Genomic DNA, 21,247 nt, shown 5'->3' with positions numbered 1-21,247 from the left:
ATTCACTGGGCCTGGTTATTGAGCACTGATGAAACGCAGGGAGTCATCAACGCCGAGTCATATGCTTGTCACTTTATAGTCATTATATACTAAGATCAGAGATAAGACGGAAATCTGATTATCTCACATCTATCTATCTATCTATCTATCTATCTATCTATCTACAGTATCTATCTATCTATCTATCTATCTACAGTATCTATCTATCTATCTATCTATCTATCTATCTATCTATCTACAGTATCTATCTATCTATCTATCTATCTATCTATCTATCTATCTATCTATCTATCTATCTATCTATCTATCTATCTATCTATCTACAGTATCTATCTATCTATCTATCTATCTATCTATCTATCTATCTATCTATCTATCTATCTATCTATCTATCTATCTATCTATCTATCTACAGTATCTATCTATCTATCTATCTATCTATCTATCTATCTATCTATCTATCTATCTACAGTATCTATCTATCTATCTATCTATCTATCTATCTATCTATCTATCTATCTATCTACAGTATCTATCTATCTATCTAAAAAAAGAGGAGAATGAGGCAACATTAAAAAATGATGAATAAATATGCATTTTAAGATGACCCAAGCAATGTTTAGTACATCTGCATGAGACTTTTATCAAGCAGTCATCATGATCATATCTATTGCATGTATCTTCTATCTATCTATCTATCTATCTATCTATCTATCTATCTATCTATCTATCTATCTATCATCTGTTGATCTATCTACTGCATGGCAATGTATCATAGATTTACTTTTCCTATCTATCTATCTATCTACAGTCCTATGAAAAAGTTTGGGCACCCCTATTAATCTTAATCATTTTTAGTTCTAAATATTTTGGTATTTGCAACAGCCAATTCAGTTTGATATATCTAATAACTGATGGACACAGTAATATTTCAGGATTGAAATGAGGTTTATTGTACTAACAGAAAATGTGCAATATGCATTAAACCAAAATTTGACCGGTGCAAAAGTATGAGCACCTCAACAGAAAAGTGACATTAATATTTAGTAGATCCTCCTTTTGCAAAGATAACAGCCTCTAGTCGCTTCCTGTAGCTTTTAATCAGTTCCTGGATCCTGGATAAAGGTATTTTGGACAAACAATTCAAGTTCAGTTAAGTTAGATGGTCGCCGAGCATGGACAGCCCGCTTCAAATCATCCCACAGATGTTCAATGATATTCAGGTCTGGGGACTGGGATGGCCATTCCAGAACATTGTAATTGTTCCTCTGCATGAATGCCTGAGGATTTGGAGCGGTGTTTTGGATCATTGTCTTGCTGAAATATCCATCCCCGGCGTAACTTCAACTTCGTCACTGATTCTTGAACATTATTCTCAAGAATCTGCTGATACTGAGTGGAATCCATGCGACTCTCAATTTTAACAAGATTCCCGATGCCGGCATTGGCCACACAGCCCCAAAGCATGATGGAACATCCACCAAATTTTACAGTGGGTAGCATGTGTTTTTCTTGGAATGCTGTTTCTTTTTGGACGCCATGCATAACGCCTTTTTTTATAACCAAACAACTCAATTTTTGTTTCCAAAATGAAGCTGCCTTGTCCAAATGTGCTTTTTCATACCTCAGGCAACTCTATTTGTGGCGTACGTGCAGAAATGGCTTCTTTCTCATCACTCTCCCATACAGCTTCTATTTGTGCAAAGTGCGCTGTATTGTTGACCGATGCACAGTGACACCATCTGCAGCAAGATGATGCTGCAGCTCTTTGGAGGTGGTCTGTGGATTGTCCTTGACTGTTCTCACCATTCTTCTTCTCTGCCTTTCTGATATTTTTCTTGGCCTGCCACTTCTGGGCTTAACAAGAACTGTCCCTATGGTCTTCCATTTCCTTACTATGTTCCTCACAGTGGAAACTGACAGGTTAAATCTCTGAGACAACGTTTTGTATCCTTCCCCTGAACAACTATGTTGAACAATCTTTGTTTTCAGATCATTTGAGAGCGGGCTGTCCATGTTCGGCGACCATCAAACTTAACTGAACTTGAATTGTTTTGTAGAAAGAAATGGTCCAAAATACCTTCATCCAGGATCCAGGAACTGATTAAAAGCTACAGGAAGCGACTAGAGGCTGTTATCTTTGCAAAAGGAGGATGTACTAAATATTAATGTCACTTTTCTGTTGAGGTGCCCATATTTTTGCACCGGTCAAATTTTGGTTTAATGCATATTGCGCATTTTCTGTTAGTACAATAAACCTCATTTCAATCCTGAAATATTACTGTGTCCATCAGTTATTAGATATATCAAACTGAAATGGCTGTTGCAAACACCAAAATATTTAGAACTAAAAATGATTAAGATTAATAGGGGTGCCCAAACTTTTTCATAGGACTCTATCTATCTATCTATCTATCTACAATATCTATCTACAATATCTATCTATCTATCTATCTATCTATCTATCTATCTATCTATCTATCTATCTATCTATCTATCTATCATCTATCGCTTGTCTTATGTATCTATCCTATGTATATTTGTCTTTCTGCCTTCACTTCTCCTTCTTCCTTTCTTTCTTTCTTTCTTTCTTTCTTTCTTTCTTTCTTTCTTTCTTTCTTTCTTTCTTTCTTTCTTTCTTTCTTTCTTTCTTATTTCCTTCTACCTACCTCATATCTATATATTCATATATATCTATTGCATATCCATCTTATACATATTTGTAAGCCGATGGCTGGTCAGGTAATGGAGGGGTGTACATCTCACCCAGACTTCTAAGGTGGGTGAGATGAAAAAACGCCAGAAAGAACGTTTCTCAGCAGATAACTATTGTCTGCAGAGGGTTATTTCAGAGTTCCGTTTACTGGGTTGGATTTTTAGGAATGACAGGTAGGTTGGTAGTGGGACCTGTCATTCCACCCCCTCCAGTCCACACTTTGGGGATGTTCCTGCAGCGACTCAGCTGTTGAGAGTCTCCTCGTCAAGGAGGCTTAAGAAGCCAGCAGCTCCAGCAGCAGACTGGGGGCAGCAGAGCTTGGCTGGAGTGCCAAACATATTTTTGGAGCTGTGTCCTAAGTGATTCTACTGGCTTTTGGATTTCTGTTATTCTAGGGAGGTAACCTATGCTATGTTTAGTTAGAGCCTAGCCGGGCAGGTATTTATTTTTGTATTGTTTCCTTTTGTTGCTTTATATCTATCTATCTATCTATCTATCTATCTACAGTGGCGTAACTAGGAATGGCGGGGCCCCGTGGCGAGCTTTTGACATGCCCCCCACCCCACCTCAACTGACGCCGAAGACCTCGACCAACCCCCTCCTCCGCATTTCTGCACGCTCTATTATGCCCCTAGTGGCCCCTGCACACAGTATTATGTCCCTTAGTGGCCCCTGCACACAGTATTATGCCTCATAGTGGCCCCTGCACACGGTATTATGTCCCTTAATGGCCCCTACACACAGTATTATGTCCCTCAGTGGCCCCTGCGCATAGTATTATGTCCCTCAGTGGCCACTGCACACAGTATTATGTCCCTTAGTGGCCCCTGCACACACTATTATGTCCCATAGTCACCCCTGCACTCAGTATTATGTCCCACTGTGGATACCCATAAACAATTATTATACTCTGGGGTCTTTTCAGACCCCAGAGTATAATAATCGGAGACCCAGGGGGAATAAAAACATAAAAAAACACTGTTACTTACCTGTCCCCTTTCTCGACTGCAGTCCTCCGCTGTCATCTTTCTTCAATGACGTCGGACGTCACATGATCCGGGATGCAGGCCGGGTTCATGTGACAGCAGAGAAGTCAGACAACTAGGCCTGAAGCCTGCCCGGATCGTGGAGAAGTAAGTAACAGTGTTTTTTATGTTTCTTACCTCTCTCCGGCCTCCGATCATTATACTCGGAGGTCTGCAAAGACCCCCGAGTATAATGATAGTCTTTGTGGGGCCCACGGTTACCGATCCCAGCCCAGCCAGGATCGGTAAATAAATAGGGCCCGTTACTGGCTGGAGTAACTCCAGCTGGTAACGGCCTATTAAGAAAAAAGAAAAAAACACAGCGGTAGTGGCTGTCGCCGGGCCCCCTAATGTCCCGGGCCCTGTGGCAGACGCTACTACTGCTACCCCGGTAGTTACGCCACTGTCTAAGTATCTATCTATCTATCTATCTATTTATCTATCTATCTCACTGGCATATCTCCTTCAATAATAGAAAAACAAAATGGCAGCACTCTAAGTACTCCAGTGTGACGTTTCTCATTCACATTCACTAGTGTTTGCTACTTTGGAGTGCTGCTGTTTTGTTTTTCTTTCTATCTATTTATTTCTGATCTATAGCATATCCAACATCTCATGTCTGTCTATCTATCTATCTATCTATCTATCTATCTATCTATCTATCTATCTAATATCTATTGCATGTTTGTCTATCAGTCATATCTATTTGTGTCTATCTCATATCAATTTCTTATCTAGATCTTATCTATTTATTGTCTGGCTCTTCTAATTCATCTATTTATCACTATTGCATATCTATAGTATCTATCTATCTATCTATCTATCTATCTAATATCTATTCTATCTAAATGTCTACTTCATATCTATCTATTTCATATCTATGTGTTGCATATCTATCTTCTATCTAAATATTGCATGTGTATCACATATGTATTTCTCACATCTATGTGTCTCTCATATCTATATTTTTATCTATCTGTCTATCTATCTATCTATCTCCTATCTATCATCTATCTATCTATCTATCTATCTGTCTATCTAATATCTCTCTTCTGTTCACTTATCTGTCTATCACTCATTGACCTCCACGATCTATTTGTCTGTCGCATATCCATCCATCCATCCTAAACCTACTTTTCCATTATATTTATTTCAGTATTTCCTATCTATCTATCTATCTATCTATCTATCTATCTATCTATCTATCTATCTATCTATCTATCTCTCTCTCTCTCTCTCTCTCTATCTATCTATCTAACATATACAGATGAAGGCAGAAGTTTGCATACACTTAACACAAGCAATGTTTCCAATGAATGTTCACAAGCAGTCCATTTCATTTATAATTCACTATATATCGCAATTTCAGTATGTCAGACATTTGCATTCACCAAGTTGTCTGTCCCTTGAAAAACTTGAAAAATTCCAGGATATAATGGCGGGTATTTAAAAGATTTTGGTACGCTGCATGGAATAGTGGTGGCACCTGGAACTGCAGCCTCCTTCCCTTACACTTGAATAGGAGCAGGACTGCTTCCAACCCTACAACAAGTATAGGGCTGGAAGCAGCCAAAACACCTGATCAGGACGAGGCCCAAGTGTCGGACCCCAATTGATCTCATACCGATCATCAGTATCAATTACCTTCAGATCCTGGACAACCTCTTTAAGACCTACTTGCCTCTTTGATTGACACAATAGGAAGATCAAAAGAACTCTGCTAAAATATCAGAAAAAGAATTGGAGACCTCCATAAATCTGGAATATCTTTAGGAGCAATTTTCAAATCCTTGAACATACTATATCATCTATTCAAACTATAACATCTAAGTTTAGCTACCAAGGACCCATGCAGCCATCATATGGTTCAGGAAGAAGACACATTGGGGTGAATTTACTATTTTCTCTGCTCCAGAAAACTGGCATAGATGGAAGTAGTTGTGGCTCATTTTTGGTGCATGCCCTATTTTTGTGCCAAAGGCAAAAGGAACAATTGTTTTTGTATCAACAGTAAGACATACACATATCTTATATGAACATAACCTTAAAAGCCACTTAGCGTCCACAGTTTCAAAACCACCATAAAAAAGCCAGGTTACAAGTTGAAACTGCACATGGGAACAAATTTCTTACTTTCTAGAAAAACGTCCTCTCGTCTGAGGAAACAGAAATGAAATTGTTTCGGTAATAATGACAATTGGTATGTATGGAAAAAAGCCAAAGAACAACATCCAACCATGAACCACGAGGTTGAAGCATCATCTTCTAGGGGTGCTTTGAGGCAAGGGGGACTGGTGAACTTCACAATATTGAGCATATTATGTGGAGGGAAATTTTTGTACTGAAGCAACATCTTAAGACATCAGCCAGGAAGTTACAGCTTGGGTCTTCCATATGGACAATTGTCCCAATCATACTTCATACCAAAGTTATGGTAAAATAGCTTATAATGATGTAAAGGTAATGTAGTGGGCATGACGGACCTCTGTCCCATAGAAAATTCATGGGCAGAACTCAAAAAGCATGTGTGAGCAAAGAGACCTACAATCCTGTCTACACAAGTTTTGTCAGGAGGAATGGGCCAAATTTCAAGCAATTTATGAGAACCTTGCAGAGGGCTACCTAAAACACTTGACCCAAGTTAGACAATTGCTACCAAATACTGACCACGTGTATGTATACTACTGTGTAGCTGGAAACATGGTGGAATAGATCACCTTTTCTAGTAATATTCTAACATGTTGTGTTCTTTGAAATATAGCAGTGATCCTAACTAACCAGAGGGGGAATGTGGCCTAGGATTATTTGCCAATCTCTCATCTGCTGCAAGAATCCAGAGTGCAGAAGAGAAATGACAAGCCATGGAATGGCTTCACCATTATGCTAAATATCCCCTCTTTCCACTTCATTCCATGCAATTTGGACCATTGTGATCAAAGCCTTACAATATCCAACAGACACATTTTATGATGCAACAGCACATCAACTCAGGTCCAAACGGAAGGCATTGCAGATTAATTCAACATAGTAAAGTTGTAGCGGTGCAACATTTCCAAAGCAAGGGCACCTAAAAACCAAGATACCAAGCTAAAAGGTGCTTAACTACAAAATTTCCAGGACATGACAAATAACAGGTGCTCTGGACTGGAACAGAAATGGTCCAACAGATCATTCACTTTTATTGGAGTGACACACGATGCAGTACAAGTTGGTCAAATTCTAGCCTCAGCTGAATGAATGTAAGAAAATGATTAACCCCTCCTCCTCCAAGTATCTAACTACTGTTTATAGAGCTGCTTGTTTGCTGGAGATATCCCATTTTCAGTAAATTGGCCTGAAATATAGATGGATCCTTTGCCGAGCATTAAGGGACAGAAGAAAGACTATTACTCCGTACCAGCAAACCCACGGCATCCTAAAATATCCCTATAAATCTTGCCAAGGAAGCCAATACCCTGCATAGTATCCACAGGCCTCCGTGATATATGGAATAATCTAAGGCCTGATAAAATATGCATATGTATTTATTTATAAACATAAATATATAATTACTTGGGCTATAATTGTACATTCAGCAGTTACTTACAAGAACATTTGGAACCCATAAATTGAGCGTTTAAAATGAAAAAAAGAAAAAACAGAGAACCCTATTATACGAGCGCTGCGATTCTGGAAGATTTCTTATACAATGCCCGTCAATTAATCACATTACAAAACTCCAATAGAAGCCATAAAACACACATGGTAGCCAGAGATCCATCGATCTTAAGCGCCGTCCTCTATCTTCACTGGCACAACTGTGTGAGAAATACCAGTGAAAAACTCTGCTGACACAGCAAAACCACTCCAATCATCACAAATAGTTTCCCTGAGCCGATGGCCAACATCTAAACAGTGTCGCAATGTGACCTACATACTAATGGGAATAAATGTTATACATGGGGCCACCGGACAATGGACAAGTTTACCAAGTCACAGCTCAGTCTGGGTATAGTAGAGGGGACTCTCCTTGTGCTGTAGGTTATGTGTTGTATACCAGGTCTCAAATCCACAAGTATAATGATGATAATTATGACTGTAATTGTTACCCCTAGTGGGACAGAAAACTGTCATTGAGCCATTACCCCAAGTGTTAGTGGTTCATTATACAGTTCCCACATGTGTTACTATGTCATTGTCCTGGTTCACAAGTGTCACTGTCTGTTCCCCAAGTCTGTGTGTCATTATACCACCCCTACAAGGGTCTATATATCATTGTCTTGTCACCCCATGTGTTATGGTAAGTTCACGTGGCATCCGCCTCATAATCCGCCTCCCAACTCTCTCATTCATTTCAATGGGACTGGGTCTACATATTCACGGATCTGATTTTCACTGGAAGGGTAAGTGTAGGATAAAACCCCACCTTGCAGAGGGGTATATGGTTGTTAAATTCTGATATGAAGCAAATGTTGTGATGCTGGTGAGTGCTGAATTCCTACTACATTGTCTTCATGCACTACTTGTACCCATTACGTTCCTCGCCCTCTTCCTCCCGTGCACTGCCTCTGGGAATTCATGGTCTGCTGTTATGTACTAAGTGTTGAGCTGAGTTACAAGTGCCTAACATGTCCAATAGTGGCCAGCTACATTTAGCACCTCTACACAACTACAAGGTGGCTATACTCCCTACCAAAATGTTATCTTAAAGTTAATCCTATGTTGGGCAATAGTATGGCAGTACTATTCATACCCCACCCATAGTGCCCAAGAGCACATACAGACATTCATTGTTTTTGATGTTGAAGAGAAGTAGCAGGACAATTGACACTTTCTATTAACTTCCTTGGTCAACACCACCACGGAGAGACCTACAACGTGTATCCTTGACTTTGATACAGCAGGATCATCCGCTACTTGTGCTGCAGACTAGTTCAGAGAGGTATTCTGGTTAGATTTGGTCTTTAAAGATTATATGTAATTAAAAAGTGTTTGTATTTTTCTAGTGTTCTTTATATAGTTTGTGAAATTGTTCTGCTGGGAGTGATAAGAACCTTTAATAAAGAAGAAAGTTATGGAAAACCTCAAGACCATCGCCTAGTGGAGAATTTACCCCCTGAGAGTTCTGCTCAATAGCTCTGTGTAAATGAAATGAATCAAGAAGGGAAGGGGTGTCCATTATTAGGGATACTAAGGACGGAGAATACAAGAGGGGCTCATCCCTCATGTCAAGTCTTAGGAGTTTTGTAATTTTTCCAGTGTAAGACCTATATCTAAGGATCTTTTAAAGAAATGCATCCTTCGTTCTCCTATGGGTTGTGACTGTTTCACTACTACTTCCCACTACTCCAAATGTCTAATTGTTATTGACAGCGATGGACTAATCCCAGCTTGACTGACATGCTATCCAATGGAAAAATGCTTAATTGGGGAATACATAACAAAAATGAATCAATCCAATTTATCAATTCAAATCAAGATGGTATGATGTTCCTCCCCCTACTCAACCCATCCTTCCTAGGTGAGAACCCATTTCCTTCCCACTTGCTGTAGAGTCTGAGCAGAATCACACAAGTGGAAAAGAAAAAACATTCAGACATTGCAAGATTTTTAAATTAGCTGGTGGTCAGTAAGCATACAACACACTCTCTCCTTGAAGTAGCTAATAGCAGCACCTTATTATACATATGCATCCTATTATTGAAAATAGTGTGTCTCATAGTCCAAAAATGTTGGTAGTTTTCTGAGAAACCCCTGCAATAAATACTCATTTATAGAAGCAAAGAGCCTCGATGAACCAATCCCTGGAATTTGTGATCTAGAGGCTGGCAGATGTAATGCCCATCACATAGCCTGGGAGTTTGTCACTCTTTCTCCTTATATCTAAACGCCTCTACTCCCAGACTCAGGAATTGCTAATTTTGTCATCCTAAAAGGTGTCGGACTTCATGAGATTAGCTGTGGAAATGGGTAACCTAGTGTCGGTTTGCGCTTCTATAAATACGTTTTGATGGAGAAATAATGACTCTAATCGTCCAAACAAGTGAACGTGTGCAAGACATTCATCATTATTATCCTTGTTATCTCACATTGATTGTAATATTATACAATCATCCCGCACACTTAGGAACTTTTTCCCTCCGAGCAATGGAATGGAAAAGCAGCGTTAACCCTTGAGCCATAAGAATGGGCTCCATGTTTGCATCTTCATGTTAAATCCGCATATATATTATTCAAATTGGGTTTCATTGTTTCTAAATGATTTAAGCTGGGGACTCAAAAGTATATTTATCACCATTTTAATGTGTCTCTACTGGCACTCTTTAAATATGTGCACTACAACATACTGTAAAAAGACTCTGGGATCTTCTGCTACTCTTACCCCTTTCTCAACAACTCCCTAATATCTGTCCCACCATTAAACATCAAACAATGATTGTAGCCTTATATTATAGGTAAAGATAGTATTTTGGAATTTTTGGGTTAATTATAAAGGTGCGGTAGATGTCAAATGTACACATTAATAGGCCGTTGGGGGGATCTGGCCACTAGAAACTCATTGAGATCTATATGTGCCACATATGTGCCCACTGAAATACTTTGAAAGTCATTGGGAATTTCATAAGATTATAAAACAAGATTTTCCATTTCAATAACAAATTACACCATCAATGTCAATAGGACACAACTCGTATTATAGCTCAGCCCTATTCAATGTCAATAAAAGAAAGCAAGAGCTCAGTAACTGGTAGAATAATCATATTCCAAGACTATGAAGGTTCTGTAAGACTGGCAGACAAACATAAGGAATCCAAGAAATCCAGCACTGGATACTGGATCCAATTGAAACAGAGTGAAATCAAGTAATCAATTTAAAAAAAAGAATTATCATTAAATTCAGAAAGTCTGCCATCACTGTCTGTAGGTCACATCTGGTATATAAGGAAGTTATAGCAGTCAAGACCTTATATACAATCACCGTAATGCTAGTTTGTATAAAGCCTACAGTTAACTGTAAAGCTGACCACGGACATTATATAGTTATCATATTTGCCAACACTCTGAGAATAATTGCGAGTTTCCTGGAAAAAGGAGGACTTTGTGAATGAGAAAGAATTTTTTGTTTGTGATACTCGAATACTTCATGATAAGATGAAGATGAACTAGAACATGGTGAGTAAGATATAGCTTGTGGAAAAAGGAATGCTTATAAAAAAGAAAGTGAATCCTGAAATTAAAGACTGAGATGACCAAATTTCCCAATATTCGTTCCAGGTAAAATTCACTGGATTTGGGCATCAAATTCAATACAGAAAAGGGGCAACAAGGTGGCCCAGTGGTTAGCACTGAAGCGCTGGAGTCCTGGAGTTTGAATCCTGCCAAGACCAACATCTGCAAGGAGTTTGTATGTTCTCCCCGTGTTTGCATGGATTTCCTCCCATTCTATAAAAAACAAACTTAAAGGGGTTGTCCCGTCACAAGGATCCTATCTATACTGCTTGTTAATGTGAATGTAAGACTTTTCCTAAATACATTGCTTCAGCAAAATTGCTTTGTTTGGCCACTATCTTACTTTATTCATTTTTTTGTGGCCACAGCCCTGACCTAGCTGCTCCTGAGTCAAGTGATGTGTCTGCCTGCTCTAAGGGGGAGGGAGGAGGGGCTAAGTGCACGGGAGCGAGCCTGGTGGTGGTGGTGGTGGTGGGGGGGTAGTTTACCCTTTGGGTGAAGGGGCCTCCAATACAGGGTTAGACGCCGGTACAAGTGAAGTCAGCAACATCTCTATGCTTCTGCCCTGCATGAAGCCAGCAGCGGCAGAAGCGATGCTGTTATTCCACTCCGGGGTCACATATGCAAAGCCAAGCGGCGAGATGCCGCCGGCCCTGCGTGCACGCTCATACACCAGTCTAGCCTTCACAATGCGAATACAGACCCGACACCCTGTCGAGTCTGTATTTGCACTGTGAAGGCTAGACCCCGCCCACCAATGACGAGACAAAACCGGAAGACAGAAGAATTCACAGAAACAAAGACTGGTAAGTATGCGACGTAGGAGTACCCCTTTAAAGGAAAGGAAAAAAAATGTACATTGTGATCCCTTAATGGGGCTCACAATCTACATTAAAAAAAAATAATTAAATACAGAAAGAATAAATTTGGTCTATATTGAAAATGCTGCCGATTGCCATGAAGTGTTTCTTTACTTTTCTTTGAATAACCAAGAGTAACCTAAACCATTTGATCTAAAGTTAAGATTAAGTCATATGGTCCAAGTTACTTGTGGTCATTGAGCTACTTTCTAAAGTAGGTACATGACTGTGAGGATCCCTAGTCAGATTGCACAGATCACCTGAGATGCACAACAATAATTGTGGAGCATCTGGGGTGATCTGTGCACCAGGAAATGGTACAGGAAAGGTTTTATCTTATTTAGAAAGTAGGCCAGGGACCACGATTAATCGAGATTAAGTAAATTAAACCAGAGCTTACAGCTGTCATTGACTGGTTTAGAGGTTATGTTCAGTCACAAAAAGACCAAAGAGTTAAAGAGGTCCTTTCACCACCTCCAACAATCCCAGCTCTGTGTATCAATTTATGACTTCTGCTCCAGTGATTCTGGCACAGTTGGAATTTTTTCCCTAATCCCCACCATTCCTGAGCAATCAATGCTGTTAGTTTTGGTGCCTGATATACTATTTAGACTCTGTACTGTCAGGAGGGTGCTGTCAGGCAGGTGCAGGCAAGGGGTGTGATTCTGAGCTCTGACACTGCCTGCCTCTGATTGGAGCTCTGAATCACACCCCTGCCTGACACCTCCCTTCTGACATTACAAATCTTAAATAACACACCAGGCATCAAAATTATCTGCTCTTGTTGCTTGGGTATGGTGAGGGCTAGAGAAAAAATTTCAGCTGTGCTCGAAGAAGTATAGTAGTGCCTATTCACAGACACCAAGGACTTGAGCTGGTGGAGCTGGTAATAGATACTCTTTAAATTGTGGCTGGCTACTTAACTAGTGATTTACTAGATTATGGGGATGTCTATCCTCAGGTGTGTGGAGACTTATACAGCCATAGTTGCTCCACTGTAATAGGAGTAATTTACTAGATAGGGATTGGTTGTCATTGAAAGTAATTTGTCCAAAACACATCCCAAAAGTTTCAGGTTACCTGGAATTCTAAATTTTTTGGAAACTTGGAACAAATCCATCTACAGACCATTAATAATCCAGGAAAATTTGGTGAGATCTGCTTTCAGTTAGATCTGCTGTGGCTATATAAATAAAACTAAATCTAACCATACACATCAGATGTGTATTGGCCAAACTCACCGACTTTGATCAGCTCAGCTGATCATCGAATATGAGAGCCTCCCAACAGACTCCGGGGCAGATAAGTAGTTATCAGAGGTGTCTGGCAGTGGCATTCTCCATTCAGTGCACATGTAGTGCTTGTCCAAGTGTGCATGTGTGGGAATGTCAGGCAAGGTACTTTGTTTGGCCAACATCTATTTATAATGTAAGAGCTACTTAACAGTGGATGCTACTACTAAATTAGTCATGAGAGGATATGATAATTATCTGAGAGACCTTCTGACCAGGAGAGATGAGATGCCCCTCGTCCAAGCAGTGGCCACCCCACGCACAGTTTCCCAGGATTATATAAAAAGCAGATGTCTTATTGGAAAGTGATAAAAACGCACCGATTACCTGCCAAATGTGACACAATACGGAGTCTTCCCTTCCCTGATAGACCTCGCTATCACCTGAGCGTGTAGAGCCAAGGCAGATGATTCAGATGTGCGCTGATCAGCCGTCACAGGAAAACAGCTCTAATACTGCGCTGAGAACTTCAGATGAAAGCGCGGCAGAACAAAGGCGTTCCTGTGTGCAGGAGATACGTTCAGATTTCCAAATATTTTATCACTCAACAAATACAGATCCTCATACTAATAATGACAAGTAACAGATGGACGGCCGCATTGCCATAATGGAGGAAAAGACTGATCTCAGCACAACCAGAATCAGTCTCATTCCACAGAGTAAACTTAAACCGAGACATACAAAGTGAGACATTATTGGATGTTGTGGATGAATATATCAATGAATAATGTACAGTAGTGGTGGAATAGATCACTGTATAATGTACAGTAACAGAAGGAGAAATAATTAGATGCAATGTAAATATATTACAATGTATAGAGGCGGAATATACACAATCCCTATATAATGAATGGTAGTGATGGAATATATTACTATATAAGGTATATGAATTTATTATTATATAATTTACACAAGCAGGTAGATATATCACAATATAATATGGGCTAGTGGATAAATATATCACTGTTATAAGGTAGCAGGTAAATACATCACTATTTAATATATGGCAGTGGGTTTATATCACTAAAGAAATGTACAGAAGATTTTGGATATATCATTATATAATGTATTGTAGGAGGTGAATTTATCACTATATTATGTATGATATCTGGTGAATACATCCCTAGACAGTGTATGGAAGATGGACATTCAATATAATATGATGTGTGTAATGGGTAAATATATCAATAGTTAGTATATACTGTAGTACAAGGTGAAGATACCATATTATTCTATTATGTGTGGTAGCAGGTGAATATATAACTATATGTACAGAAGAAGTTGGATATATATGACTACATAATGTATAGTAGCAGGTGTATATTCCACTATATTATGTACTGTATAGTAGATCACTACATTATACAGCATATGGTAACAGCTGAATATATTGCTAAACAATGTAACATATCCCTTATATGATCCGTGGTAGTGGGTGAATATATCACATATCATATATCTAATGTACAGATACATATCATATATCTAATGTACAGATACAAGTCATATACCACTACATAAAGAAGACTTATGAGTAAATATATACTGTGGATAATTTTACATTATAGCCAGTTCACAGAAGTCACTTGGTATCTTTATGAGGTCGGATCACAGGCTTTGTAGTCTTATTGTTCTTACAAATCCTGCAGGAACTGCACCACCCTAATTTATGGGTTATGTCTGGTATTGCAATGCATCAGGTTCTTTATTCAAGGTTGTCCCACTATGGTCCATGATTTGAGTGCAGGTGTCCACCTTGAGGATTTAAGTGGCCTTTACACTACCTGTCCACGATTTTCTAGCTTTGTCTTTGCATAACATGTATAATATGAGTATTGCACATGCCGTTCACCTTAGGGATCCCTACCTCTTGGATAAATGTCAGTCCCTTTGACGCTGTCTGACAATTTTATCCAGTCAAGCATAGATAGAGAGGTGGCCATGCATAAGTGTTGCTTTCTCTTCTACAGTATAAACTGGTCATTAACTCTGTGGTTTTCTTATTGGGATAGGCAATATGGCCGCAATAGGGGATCAGTTGATATGGGAGCCCCACCAATATTAATATGGCCCTAGGTTTAAAGATACTGGCTAAATTTTTGTGAAAATAAAGGATTCTGGTTAAACTCAGTGCAGACCTATTGTGGGACGATCGGCTGTATAAATTATAATGACTCATCTCCTATATCAATAGCAGTGCTATCCCATGGACCGATTCCAGTGAGTGGGGGTAGACCCTTCAGCTTGTCAATTAAGTTTGGGGATGAGAAGAAAAGCAGTCTGTAGGGTGAATTTAGTATTCATTGGACTCTATAGGATAGGCTGTATACAGTACCGCTCTCAACTCAATGGACTGGCTGCAGCCTCCATGATGTCACTAGCGCTGTCTAACTAAAAGATACCCTGTGTTGTCACCACTGTTTTCTAGCAGATAGATAGATAGATAGATAGATAGATAGATAGATAGATAGATAGATAGATAGAGCTATATAGATGTGTTTGGCACTATGGCTTAGATTAATACACACAAGTACAATTTTGGAAACAAGTTTGATCTTTTTCAGTAGCTGTAAACTGCAATATTAATAGGACTGTTTAAGAAAAAAAAAAACACTTGGAAAAATCCGACCTCCATGTTTCTTTATTACAGAACCCTTCACACAGTCATAATAAATTCTTGCTTCATTGTGAAAAGCATTTGAGGTACTGTCTGCTGGTTATATGGTTGTTTCTCAGAAAAAAACATGGCAAAGAGTTAACTGTTGAAATGTCCGAACACTGAAAAAAAAAATCTACCTATGTAAAATTTTACCTACCTATCTACTTATCTATCTACCTATTTACCTACCCATCTATCTATCTATCTATCTATCTATCTATCTATCTATCTATCTTCTATCTATCTATCTATCTATCTATCTATCTATCTCATACCTATTTATCTATTTATTTCATATCTAAATATTTATTTATTTCATATCTATCTATCTATCTATTTATTTCATATCTATCTATCTATCTATCTATCTATCTATCTATCTCATATCTATTTATCTATCTATCTCATATCTATTTATCTATCTATCTATCTATCTATTTCATATCTATCTATCTATCTATCTATCTCATATCTATCCATCTATCTATTTCATATCTATCTATCTATCTATCTATCTATCTATCTATCTATTTCATATCTATCTATCTATCTATCTATCTATCTCATATCTATCTATCTTCATCTATCTATCTATCTATCTATCTATCTATCTATCTATCTATCTATCCATCTCCTATCTATCTATCTAGCTATCTATCTTCATCTATCTATCTATCTATCTATCTATCTATCTATCTATCCATCTCCTATCTATCTATCTATCTATCTATCTATCTATCTATCTATCTACCTACCTACCTACCTACCTATATATCTCGGAGTATCTCACTTTGATTTATCTATGTACCTCACAAACCTCTTGTCATCTCGTATCTATTCTCTCCTTGTGTTATCTCTCTCTTTCTCTCCTCTCTCACATCTCTCTCGCTCATTTTTTTGGCTCATCTCTCCCCTGCCTATATTAGGTAAATAGCTGAGACAGATATTGTAAGACACAGAATCACAAATAGGATACATACATAGATATAAAATAGTTTGATCTACGTGTCTATCTTATTTCTATCTTTCTTTCTCACACACATTTGTAACTCCCTCACATCTTTCCCTATTCTATTACCATCCAATAATCCAGCACATTTTATAATCCAGCATCTGTCAGGTTACAAAATTATATTAAACATACTTAATCCCACATGGTAGGTAGCAGAGTTTGTCCTGTATACAGGTGTCTGACAATATGCATGCTTGTAATGAAAAAAAAAAGTAAGAATAAAGAAAATCATCCTCCATTATTAAGAGTGAATACTTTTCAATTAAATGAAAAGTGAAGGAAGCAATACATCTCTGCTAGGATTAATGTCAGCGTCACTTTACTGTGATACACAGTGACAGCATATCAGATCCACAGGCACAATCAGGCTATCCTTGTATTTCTTACACCCACAAACATGACCTGAAAAGTCTCTCTCTTTAAAGGTAACGTCTATAATATTCTCCAGGGACCGCCGTCCTCCTAGAGAAGCATTTACCACAATAAAGATCATCGCAGCCAGTTCTAGAAATACTCCAACCTGATTCTGACAAGGTGCCATATGTTGTCATTTTAAGAGGATGCAGATCAAAGTCATTCGGAAAACAGTCGTACCTTATGGTAGCGCAAGTGCAGTTCTCCACGGTCGCCGACCTACTCAAATTAGTTTTTCTCTGACGGGTTTTCACGTAAATCATTGAGATAAGAATAGTTAAGTTTCTTAGGGTATCCTGCAGTGATAACAAGGTAGATGTATTACCCCCTGGGTGTTTGACTGAGGGCTGAGAAGCTCATTGTATTCATAAGCTTTGTATGTTCTTACTGTGAATATACAATAAGACAATACCGTTTTTAGAATATTCACAGTCAGCCAAGTGACCTGTGGCCGTGACAGAGGAAGATGGAGACACTTGCATAGTGGAACTAGTGGGGTCTCAAACATGTATTTTGACGTACGGTATCACAAAGTACAGGGCTGGAGATCACAAGCAGTAGTGTCAGGATGGAAGGGGGAATGATCAAAGACTATGCTGCTTGAAGGTACAACTCTGTGATAATTCCTCCCCTCACTTTGTAACACTGCCCCCATAACATGCGGCCCATTTCATAGTAACATCTTGACAGGAATGCACAGATCACTGTCCCTTATTACACCAGCACACTCATCTACTGAAATACTCTGTGCTGCTGAAAGTGCAAGTGCTTTTACTGTCAGACTGTGATCGTTTACCTTCTCCTCATGTTATATTCTCACCTTCATTATTGCAATAAAGCATCAGGTACTGCCTTCCACAAGGTCAGGATAACGTACACCCTGCATTTTATTTACTTAAATCCACACTGGTTTTGTGCTTAAGAGTCCAAGAGGCGGTCCTACTTAGTGATATCAAAATGCAAAGTCATATTGGAAAGGATGTCAGTTACAGTAGGACCTCCCACTGGACTCCTAAGAATAGAAAGAGCATTCAATGACAAGTCATGCTACATATCAATCTGCTCAGCTCCTCCTGTTCTGTAATATGCTATCTGTGGATCATATACTATATTCAATGTGACAGATTCCCTTTAATTTACAGTTCCTGATGACTGGGAAGAAAAATTATAGAGAAGAGAAATGAAAAAATGGATTTGTACACACAGCAGAAAAAAAAAAAATCTATGAATCTATCGTCTGACAGTTTGGAGATGTTGAAAGTCCAGCAAATAATTCTGGCAAAGAGCTTTAATTTAATCTGGAAAAGAGGAATAAGCAGAAATATCAATTATGAGACCTAGTCCTTAATGGAAACTCACTATGCAAAGCTGAACATAGAACAAAAGGGATCGCTTCTAGAGATGAGCGAGTAGTATTCCATCGAGTAGGTATTCGATCGAATAGTCGAATATTGAGGTCTACTCGAATGGAATTTCGAATTTTCGAATATTTCACTACTGGCTCAGCTCTACTGTATACGTTCTTTTTTTTAATGCCTATGTTGTCCTACTTCCTGTCCCACCTCCTCTGCATAGTTATTGGTATAAAAAAAAGCACCAGCGAAGGTGGGAGGGGAATCAAATTTTGTACTGCATTTACCGCGTGGTATTCGACCAAGTACGAGTATTTTGAATACCTACTTGATCGAATATTACTCGCTCACTTCTAATTGCTTCATGTGCAGGATCATGAAACAATTGACTGGTTATGGTAGAATTACACTCATCTAAAAGTGTCGTACTAAGTACAACACCCTTATGAATCCCACTTGTCCCCGCCGCCACTGAATCCTGACAAATGTCCATGGCTTCAGGTATGAAGCCTCCATATATACAAATAAATCATCATTCCTATTGGCAAATCTATTAAAGTAACAAAGGCAACAGATCACAGAACCAAAAATAACCATGAACACCCAACAATCTCTAACAAGTAATAAAAGAGAAAAAGAAAAAAAAACATGGCACCAAAATTCTCAAACAAATCACGTGACGATTTTTGGCTTCTTTTTTTTCCTCCGTTTTCTCTTTTATTGTATGTCATTATTTGATCAATATTCATGCTTATTTTCAACTTGAAAAGGTATCGGTTCCGTGATCTGAAACACATTGCCTTTGCTACTTCAATGAATGTACTTACCTTGAAACGGGTCCAGCACGGTTTGTGCCAATAGGATGGATCATTTTATTTGTAATATCTGGAAGTTGTGAGACTTATGAATGGCATATTTTATATTATTATTTGGATATTTTAGGTTGTTTTCGGCAAGTACGTCTTCTGTATTTTTCTATGAATATCCAATAATCCAGCTGTTAATGCTGGATTACAGGAATTTTTCAGTATTCACACTGGACACATACAAAGCAATGATACCTAACAGGTTGAGCGTTCTCTTGTAGCGATCAGATATGATGCTTTTTTTCCTCTGTGCTCTTGTCACTGACATCAGATGTCTCTCCTGTTATGAAGTATGTCTCAAATGCGTCCAAGTACTTATGAATCTATGCCATAAATGTAAATCTCTCTGTAGGCTTAAGTGCACATAAATCCTTAACTTTTCTTTTAATCAGTTATGCATTATATACTCCGATGAATAACTGGAGCGGAATGTCCTTTTAATCATTTGGATGTGTATTAGGATCAGCAACTTTAACACCGTTATTTTTTTTATATAGAAATAACTTTCTTTAAAAGGCATTGCTTTAAGGTGAATCTGTCGAGGGATGAAGCAACTGCTAGCTGTCATTCTTCATCTTGTGCACTGCACTGGAGTGGCTGAAGCTACAAGATCCTGTAACCAATCTATTCACAGCAATGATGACAGCAGAAGGAGAGGAGTACACTGATATTGTGGGTGAGGTCACCTGTTCACTTACTGTCTATTAAGGTGACGGTCATGGTGTGAGGATGAGAATGAACACAAGGAGGAAGTCATAAACAGGGCTGTGGAGTCGGAGTTGGGACCAATTGTGGGTGGATTAGAACAAATAAAGGTTCATTAATAGGAATTCAGTCACTACTTTGGCTCAAAAAACTGCAGCAAATTTTTCAACAAAAAAAGCTGCGTTTCCGCAAAGTGGGGCCTTAGCCCAAAAGTTGGGCTGTGGGAAAAATAGAGCAGCTGAAGTCGTGGTTAGGCCTAGTGACACCACAACCCTGGACACAGACGTAGAGATACGTAGAAATTAGTCAGTGTCCACAAACAGCACAGAGTGTTTCAGGAGAGGGGTGGCTGTTCTTGTGAGTATCAGTGACTTATCCACCCATTAGGGCCAAAGTGAGGATGTGGCAGTATACAGTCCTATGAAAAAGTTTGGGCACCCCTATTAATCTTAATCATTTTTAGTTATAAATATTTTGGTGTTTGCAGCAGCCATTTCAGTTTGATATATCTGATAACTGATGGACACAGTAATATTTCTGGATTGAAATGAGGTTTATTGTGCTAACAGAAAATGTGCAATATGCATTAAACCAAAATTTGACCGTGCAAAAGTATGGGCACCTCAACAGAAAAGTGACATTAATATTTAGTAGATCCTCCTTTTGCAAAGATAACAGCCTCTAGTCGCTTCCTGTAGCTTTTAATCAGTTCCTGGATCCTGGATGAAGGTATTTTGGACCATTCCTCTTTACAAAACAATTCAAGTTCAGTTAAGTTTGATGGTCGCCGAGCATGATGGTCGCCGAGCCCGCTTCAAATCATCCCACAGATATTCAATGATATTCAGGTCTGGGGACTGGGATGGCCATTCCAGAACATTGTAATTGTTCCTCTGCATGAATGCCTGAGTCGATTTGGAGCAGTGTTTGGACATTGTATTGCTGAAATATCCATCCCCGACGTAATTTCAACTTCGTCACTGATTCTTGAACATTATTCTCAGGAATCTGCTGATACTGAGTGGAATTCATGCGACCCTCAACTTTAACAAGATTCCCGGTGCCGGCATTGGCCATAAAGCCCCAAAGCATGATGGAACCTCCACCAAATTTTACAGTGGATAGCAAGTGTTTTTC

The 21,247-nt window shown here is 38.8% G+C and overlaps 1 protein-coding gene across 7 annotated transcripts in view; it reads right to left on the bottom strand.

Moving 5' to 3' along the window:
- The window catches only part of ZNF536 (zinc finger protein 536), a 460,947-nt gene that overhangs the window by 341,346 nt on the left and 98,354 nt on the right, over nt 1–21,247 (bottom strand). For 2 of the 7 annotated variants that reach the window (XM_075282093.1, XM_075282094.1), the window contains exon 1: nt 13,430–13,599. The exons of the other annotated variants lie outside the window; for them this stretch is intronic. The gene's annotated coding sequence lies outside the window, so the exon portion shown is untranslated. Of the gene's footprint in view, nt 1–13,429; nt 13,600–21,247 lie in introns of those variants that run through there. 7 annotated transcript variants of the gene reach the window in all.

This window comes from Leptodactylus fuscus, chromosome 7 (assembly GCF_031893055.1).
Source record: "Leptodactylus fuscus isolate aLepFus1 chromosome 7, aLepFus1.hap2, whole genome shotgun sequence".
In the NCBI taxonomy this organism is placed as follows: Eukaryota; Metazoa; Chordata; class Amphibia; order Anura; family Leptodactylidae; genus Leptodactylus; species Leptodactylus fuscus.
This window is presented reverse-complemented; position numbering and strand designations above follow the sequence as displayed.